The sequence below is a fragment of the Nicotiana tabacum genome, chromosome 10 (genome assembly GCF_000715075.1).
Source record: "Nicotiana tabacum cultivar K326 chromosome 10, ASM71507v2, whole genome shotgun sequence".
In the NCBI taxonomy this organism is placed as follows: Eukaryota; Viridiplantae; Streptophyta; class Magnoliopsida; order Solanales; family Solanaceae; genus Nicotiana; species Nicotiana tabacum.
The window spans coordinates 57,227,495-57,236,200 of NC_134089.1; positions in this window are offsets into that span (position 1 = coordinate 57,227,495).

Below are 8,706 nucleotides of genomic sequence, written 5' to 3' on the forward strand. Positions count from 1 at the left end.
GTCTAGCGAGAGGATCGATGAAATGTAGTAGGTGGATGAGCTACAAAAACATGAGTAGTCAAAGGAGCGGGATATTATGTGGTTCCGGAAGGTGCAGTATGAAAAGGTTGTGGGGAGATATCCTAGGCTTGTGACAGTGGCAGAATGGTGACAAGGCTTTCAGTGTAGTTAGTGGGAACTCATGGTGGAGGACGCCTACTAATACAAGCTTGGTATATTTTGGCCATCTGCCCTTTCAACCTTAAGACCTCTTCTTTCGATTAAGATTCTGACTCAACCATCTCCTTAGACGGATCAGTAGCGCCCATGTTCAACTCTTTGCCAGCCATGGCTACCTTGCTCTTTGACCTTGTGTTGTATGGATGAGTTACTTAAAAACCACAAACCAACCACCCTTATTTCAATGAAGATAACAAAAGGAACAAAATGGGGACATCGTGTTAGCAATAATTAACGATTCTAGAATGACTTCGAGGGTCACAAGGTCACTTGGCATCATCCCAATTTTGTTCATTTCAATCTTTTCTTTTCTTTCTTTTCTAACACTTCTTGGCTTGCTCATTTTCTTTCCTCTCTTTTATTTTTTAATTATCACTCTTTTCTTTCCTCTCATTTCTCACATCCCCTAATTTCACCTCACTTTTTTTTCCTTTTTTTAATAAAAAAAATGATTCGATCGAACCCTATGTAGGTTGTCTACATATCATGACGCTGCATGAATCAGATCTTTGCGTAGTTCGGTGATAAAGTAAACAAACTAACATTCTTATTTTCTTTTTATTTTTTTTACCTTTCTTTTTACCTTAATGAATACTCTGATAAGAAATTATTAAGGAGAAATCCCTAGAAGAGAAAAATATTTTTTGATTCTTCTTTTTTTTTAGGAAGGAAATCTAAGAATGAACCAAAGAAATATATTTTGAATTTTCACTTAATATCCGTGAAGAAAGATTTCGAAACAAGAAAAAGATAAAAAATGTTTTTGGATTTCAATTTGATTACCTAAGGGAGAAACTCTGAAGATAAACCAAAGATAAAGTATGTTTTTTTTATATGTACAATATCCTAAAGTTCTAATGAAAATAAAAATATTTATTTGTATTTTTTTTATTAATTTTCCAAAGAAGAACCTCAAAAGAAAATCTTTTTGGATTTTTGAAATTAATATCTTAAAGAAAACATTTTAAAGAGGTACTAAAAGAAAATTCTATTTTTTTTTTTGATTTTTTAGTCTTAATATACTAAAGAAAATATACAAGCAATTTTTATTTTGAGTTATAGACATTAATTTCCTAAGGAAAACCACAAAAGATTTTTTTTGAATTTCTAGAGTTAGTATTCTAAAGAAAACTTCTAACGGAAATATACAACACAAAATCTCTTTACTACCTCTGAGAGGGGTATAAGGGAGTTTTTTCCAGTTTAAGTGTCAATCGAAACAAGATTATTTATCTATGTTCAGAGTCGCCACTTAGGATAATTTATGGAATCCCAAGTCAACGGTTTAGAATCCCAAATCGAGGAAGTTTGACTCTGTTTTATAGTCCGCGAACACATAAATCAGGGTAAGGAATTCTGTTAACCCGGAAGAAGGTGTTAGGCATTCCCGGATTCCGTGGTTCTAGCACGGTCACTCAACTATTACATTGACCTAATTATCTGATTTTTACACGTTTTAAAATTCTGCCAAACAAGATATGAAGAAGCAGACGACCAACATTGAACTTAATACATAGTTAGAACATTTACGAAAAAGCAACATGAATGGAAAATTCTCATCATGCTAAGTATTTAGAAACTATATGAATAAAATACGAACGCTCTTTTGATTACCACAAAAACACAATAGCAAATATCACGTTATCATATCATGGCTCAACAAGCAAAACCCAGAAGTCTGTTTCAATTCAAAGTTTCAAACCCCCATAGCTCAATGAATCTAGAATAGCATGACATAGCCCGACGCACATGGAGAAAATTTCAATTCAGCATAACTGTTTTAATTCAATGTTTCAATGATACATTAATTCAGCAAACAACACATATGAATCAAACAAACAAAGTCTAATAATGAAATATTCAAACAAAAACTAGACCAACAGAAGCAATTATCTAAGACCAACAATAGATTAAAGGAAATGAACCTTTCATATGGGAATTCTGTCAATAAACTAAGAAGACAAACTTCTTCATGAAATGGATACAGCTCAATAATCGCTCTCCTAGAACAAAATAAAACCAAGTAGTACCAAATGAACCAGAAGAAAACTCGAACAGAGCCTCGATCTTGCGACTCGACCGGAGGTGACTTTGAAACTAGTCTCACCTCAAATCGATGCCGGCACACTCGACAACGGACAGAACCAGGACTGATCTTCTTTTCAAAACAAAAGAGAGATTGGTGGTTGATGTTGTTGAAATAGATGAGCCGATAGGGTGGGGGTTATTTGCATTCTCGCTGTTGGTTATTGTGAGAGATGGGGTGGGGTCATGTGTTTGGTTGTTGCGTTCTTTTGTGTGTGTTAGTTTCTTGTTTGTGATGGTGATGGAGCTCGGCAGCTATGGAGGATGGTCGGCGTAGGGGTGTTCGGCGTTGTTATGGTGGCTGCCTAGAGTTTTTAGGGTTGTCTCTTACATGAAGAAGGAAAAAGAAGAAGCTCAAGGGTGTTGGTGTTTGTTCAGAAAGAAGCCATCGAATGCTGCTTCGTTTTCTTCTGAACAAGAAGGTCGACAGGGGTGGGGATCCTTTTTTGTCGAACGACGCTGATTTTCAGCCTTTTTCCCTAAGCGTTCGTCTCTTTCATTTTTTGTAATTTTTTGGCTGATCTCCCCCAAGTGTCTTAGAGTCTAATTGTTTTATAGTTGGTTTTAGGTTATGAGTATGTGCCTAGGATTATGGGCTAGGTCCAAAAATTAGGCCTAAAAATGGGTTGCTTGAGCCCAAGTTTTATTCTTTCCCCGCGAACGAGACTAAAAATACGATCTCATTATTAATTAATCCTACTTAAGTAAAATACCTATTAAAATAAGACTGACTGTTAAAACCAAACTATTTTTGGTATTTTTTCAAGATAAAAAATGACTACAAAACATCAATGAAACTATTTTTTTCTAATTTTTATTTTCTTGTAATAAAATAAAGTAAAAGAGTCAAAATTAGTTGAAATAACGATATTAGGTCTAAATTAAATATTTACATGCTAAAATATAAAAAAAATTGGGGAGGGTATAATTCACACGTCTACAATATGAAATGTATGAATTTGACTGAGTACAAAATAACAGTGAAATCAGTTAAATGAAAGCAAGAAACGACCCACTAATGGTCCCAACAATATCGGCATCAAGCCCTAACATGGTATCTAGCATGTTTACAGCTCAATTACTTATCACATAATGGAAACTCGGATATCAACAAGAAAGAGTCATTTAACGATGCCATGGAACAAACCAGGTCAAGATTCTCACGGTGCATGCCCGCACGCCCGTTACTTGGCATGTGCGTGTCACACCTCCTTTTTACTACACCCCAAAAGGGGCATATAGGGAGTTTTTCTGATTTAAGTGACAATCGAAACGGGATTATTTATTTATTAAATTTAGAGTCGCCACTTGGGAGATTTATGGTGTCCCAAGTCACCGGTTTTAAATCCCGAATTGAGGAAAAATTGACTTTGTTTAACAGTCCGCGGACCAAAAATCCGAGTAAGGAATTTTGTTAACCCGGGAGAAGGTATTAGGAATTCCCGAGTTCCGTGGTTCTAGCACGGTCGCTTAACTGTTATATTCAACTTAATTATCTAATTTTAAACAATTATGAACCTATGTGCAAATTTTAACTTTTAACCGCTTTTATTCCATTTTGAAGTAGATTGAACGTCGTTTAAAACATGTCTTTGGACCGCGCCACATGAAATACACCCACAATCCGGAACACATTTTATTCAACGTTTTGGGATTTGATTTTGGGTCACATGAAATGCACACCCGATTTTAAGAAGGTAAAATTATTAAATAACGCGTCCTAAAGCAACTAACGCATTTTAACTTTGCGAGAGCCATGGAAAATTCAACTAAATGGCACGCCTCGAATCTACCTTAAGAGTCTAATTAATTCATTAAGGACTATTTACGGGAATTCTAATTACTTTAACTAAAAGTTTGACCCCACTAATTAACTAGACATCGTCGTGTTAAAAGACCACCTGCCTAAAGGAAAACTATTTTGGCAACAACAACTGCACAGCCCCGTTTGAAAATGCCTTCAAGCTTGGGCCCAATATGAGCCCAAGTCCTTGGTGGAAAGTGAACATTTAAAGACGTATCATATGCAACCAAGTCTGGCCTTGATCTTTCATCAAATGGCCGGTATTAGGCCCAAATCTTAGAATCGACATTTGTGCACAATCAATTAAATACGAATCAATTAAACGATAAGAAGATATGAAATTGAACCAGCATTGTGTATTTCTCTTTTTTGAATCTTAATTAAGCAGCACAAATTGACTAACTAAATTTCTACTTTCATTTTTGGCATGCATTTTTCTGGGTCGAATCTGCTATGAAAGGAAGACACAGCAGCGGAATGGATGAGCCATTGGGCTCGAGAAGCAAGCCCAAGCAGCGAAGGCACACCATTTCCCTTGCAAATGACCTCGAAGCCCAGGCTCAAGAAGCCCAACCTTTGCCAAGGTCAGAACTGAGGATCAAGACTCAGCATCGCATCGAGCCCTTACCAGAAACAAGACACCCATTGCGCCCCACAAAAACATGACAAACTTCAACACTCTATCACAACTGGAACGTAAAGAAATTTCCAAAAAAACTATTAAACGTATGCTCAACTTTAACTACACTAGCAATGAAATCAACATCTATTTATGCTAGAATTCAAACCTACGTTAACTTACTAACGCAACATGAAACTTCAAACCAAATAACTCTTTTTCAATACCAAACAGTAACAAATCTAAGGAACTAACGCAGTTTACTTGAATCAGAAAAAATCAAAACCCAAATTCTTAAAGAGCTCAAGTTCACATAGGCAGCGTACTAAAGAAATGAAACAACCAAAATAACATGTGTAATTCAATACTTATTATAAAACACTGAAAAGTCAAGGGAAAACAAATGTGACTTGTATTCATTCAGGCTTCAACTCAAGATACATCACTTGGGGACAACGATTCATAAGATACCTGGATATAGCAAAATAAAACCAAAAAATCAACTGGAGATCAAGAATAAGCAGAAGCAAGAATAATTCAGCAGTGAAGAAATGAACAGCAGGATTTGCTCAAAAGTTCAGCAATGGAACAGTGTCTTCCAAATAGTAAACCCAAACCAGCTTTAAAATATCTAGAATTCAACCCAGTTTTAGCCTGAAATGCAAAACTTTAAAGGTTCACTGATTTCAACTGACTATTAAGATTAGAACAACCAAAACCCAAGCAAAATTTCCAGTAGTTTCTCAGAAAATTCCAGAATTATAAGTTATTTCAGAATTTCTTCAAGGCAGCAGTCGTTTTTGATTTTTCTAGATTTTCTCTATTCATTCCCCCCCCCCCCCTAAAATGCAAGAATGAGCTCCCTTTAAAGGGAAGGCAATAGGGCAACCTTAAGGGCTTAGTTTTTGCCCCTCAATCCTTTTTTAATTTTCGTTTTTGCTACTTGGTCCCTAAATTATTGTCTTGCTTGCCAAGTAAGGTTATTTTTTAGCTTCTAGGAAGCTTCCTTGGTAGTTATTTGAGAGATTCCCTCAACCAATTACCTAAACTACCCCCCCCCCCCCAAATGGCCCTTAATCACACTCAGCAACTCACAGGTCAAGCTCACCCACAAGCCTGATTTGATACGGGTTAAAAACCCAGGTTCAATTCCTTCTTGGGCTTCTGATTCCTCAAAGTCCAATTAAAATCTAACGATAATTCCAATTTTGAAAAATTTACCCAAACTTTCTCTAAACAAAGAAGCCTGGAACCATTTGTTTAAAAGTAGCCGAAACCAAAAGCAAAATGAATGAACTAACCAATCTAATTTCATAACAGCAATTTAACTAAATCATGGGCCTAATTTCGTTAACTAGGTGATTAAACTGATGATGAAAGACTTAGATGAACAAAACAAGGTGGACTAAAGACATCATATAATCGAGCTTTCACAACTAAAAGAAAAGAAGAGGAAAAGAGAACAGGAGATGGAACCAATTTGAACTCAGAAAACCCAAACAAACTTCGCCCAAACCAAAAGAGAAAGGGTGAGGAGGAAGATGAAACAGTGAAAGAAAATACAAAAGGAAAGGAGGAACTTACCAAATCACGGCTCGAAACCTAATTGAAACACTGGCTTAAATGAAGAGTGATGTTACTCTGTTGTTCTTTGTAAGAACAAGTGAACGACATCACATTCATGTTCAAACAACCTTCAATCTTCAGAAGAGCAGGAGTAGGTAGCCATGTAAACCATGGAATCAAGGATTAACACACTTTGACCTCTTGGGACATCGGACCCTATCCCTAGATTCAAAATTCGACAGATTCAGGAAGGATTTGAGGGGTATGGGTTATGGGTTTGGAGAGAGGAGGTCAAGGGGATTTCAAGGTGTTAGTTTGGTGCTGTTTGGTGGTGGTGTCGTCACCTTGAGGCAGTGGAGCAAAGGGGCAGCAGGTTTGGGTTTGGGGAGATGGGTCTATGAAGAAAGGGGACGAGACAGATGAGACGGGGGGGCAAGGGTTCGGGCAGTTTTATACTGTCAATACCCACAGTTCCCAACCGTTGGATTTGAAGGAAATCAACGGCTGGGATTCAGCCAAAGTAAAACGGGGTCGTTTGGGTTATGGATGAGGCGAACCGGGTTGGAGCGGGTTTGGGATGGTTTTGGGGGTAATTTGGACGTGTATTGGAGGAACAAATGGTTTGGGCTTGTGGAAATTGAAAGAACTTGGCCCAAGTCAGGCTTTCCCTCTTTTGTTTTCTTTTTTTTTTCAATTTTCCAATTAATTTAATTTTATTAATTGTTTTTGATTTTAAAAATAAACCTAAATTAATTCCTAATCCCATTATGCTATCACATTAAATTAATTAACTATAATTAAAAATTAACAACAATTAATCAAATTAAAGTAAAAACTACCAAAGTTTAACAATTAAAATTAAAAGTGCAAAAATAACTATTTTTGTGATTTTTCTCGTTCTTATAAAATAACTAATTTACTGCTTAATTTCAAAAATGCAAAAATTAAATCCTAAATGCAAATGCAGCATATTTTTGTATTTTTCATTAATTAAACAAAATAAAATGCACAGACAAATGCAAATAATTAATAGAAAATGCCACAAAATTCGTAAAATTGCAAATAATGAAAAGAAATTATTTTATTTTGAATTTATGAGAGTAATTCATATAGGGAAAAAATCACGTGCTCACAGCTGGCCCTCTTTGCCCGGAAACACGAAGAGTTTTCGTGCAAAGATAAGTGAGCGGATACGAGCGATTTTTGCCTGTTTGAATACTCTGTGGGAAGCATTTTTGAAAGATTTGACCGCACCCTGCTTCCGAGGTTGCCTACATATCCTTGGCTAAAAAGGAATCATGTCAGTGTAGTTCGGGAAGTTTTGGTAGTTGGGACTACCATGAAGCTGTGATTCCACTGTTGCTGCTGCTGTTGCTGCTACTTACTGCATCCCTTATTACACCATGTAAAAAATAAAAGGAGCTAGACTAGACAATGATCTATGCTTTACAAAATCCTATCTAGATCTTCAAACTTGCTCTTGTGTTTCTTGTTGCCTTGTTATCCTCTATTCTCTCGGTGACATCCATTTGTTGCCACCTTGAATTGTAAGCTGAGATGTTTTCCCCTTCTTCAGGTGGGTGCCTGACTGCTGAACTTGATATGTATTCCCATGCTATCCAGGCGGGCTCCTGACTTCAAAACGTGAATGTATTCCCATGCTATCCAGGCGGGCTCCTGACTTCAAAATGTGAGTGTATTCCCATGCTATCCAGGCGGGCTCCTGACTTCAGCAAAATAGATAAAAACAAAGAAAATTTTCTGTCCCAGTTTGGGTATGTGGGCCCATGTGTAAGTGCAAAACGAATCACATTACCGAGTATTAATAAGAATTTTGAAAAACAAAAACTTGAATTGTACTCCCTTATTCTCCAGGCGGGCTCCTGACTACTAAACTTGAAAGTATTCCCTGCTTTCCAGGCGGGCTCCTGACTTCAACTTGAAAGTACTCCCTGCTCTCCAGGCGGGCTCCTGACTTCAACTTGAAATATATACCCTGCTCTCCAGGCGGGCTCCTGACTTCAACTTGAAATGTATTCCCTGCTCTCCAGGCGAGCTCCTGACTTCAAAATAGACAAAACAAAGAAACTTTTTCTGCCCCAGTTTGGTGGCTGGGCACAGATATGAGTGTAAAACTAAATCATATTACCAAGTATTACTAAGAATTGAAAGCTAAATCCCATTATTCAGTGGGTCTTGACAACTCTTAACTAAACGACAATTTTAAAAAATCTAAGTTATGTCTTCTACAGGTGTGATTTCTGCTAAATCTTTTTATCTAAGAGGGTCTTAAACTACTCCCCATTATCCAGGAGGTTCCTGAAAATCGAAAGTCAAGTTTTATCTTAAGAGTGACAACTTTCATGGCTGAATTATACTACCCTACAACAGAACTTACGCTAAATGTTATTAT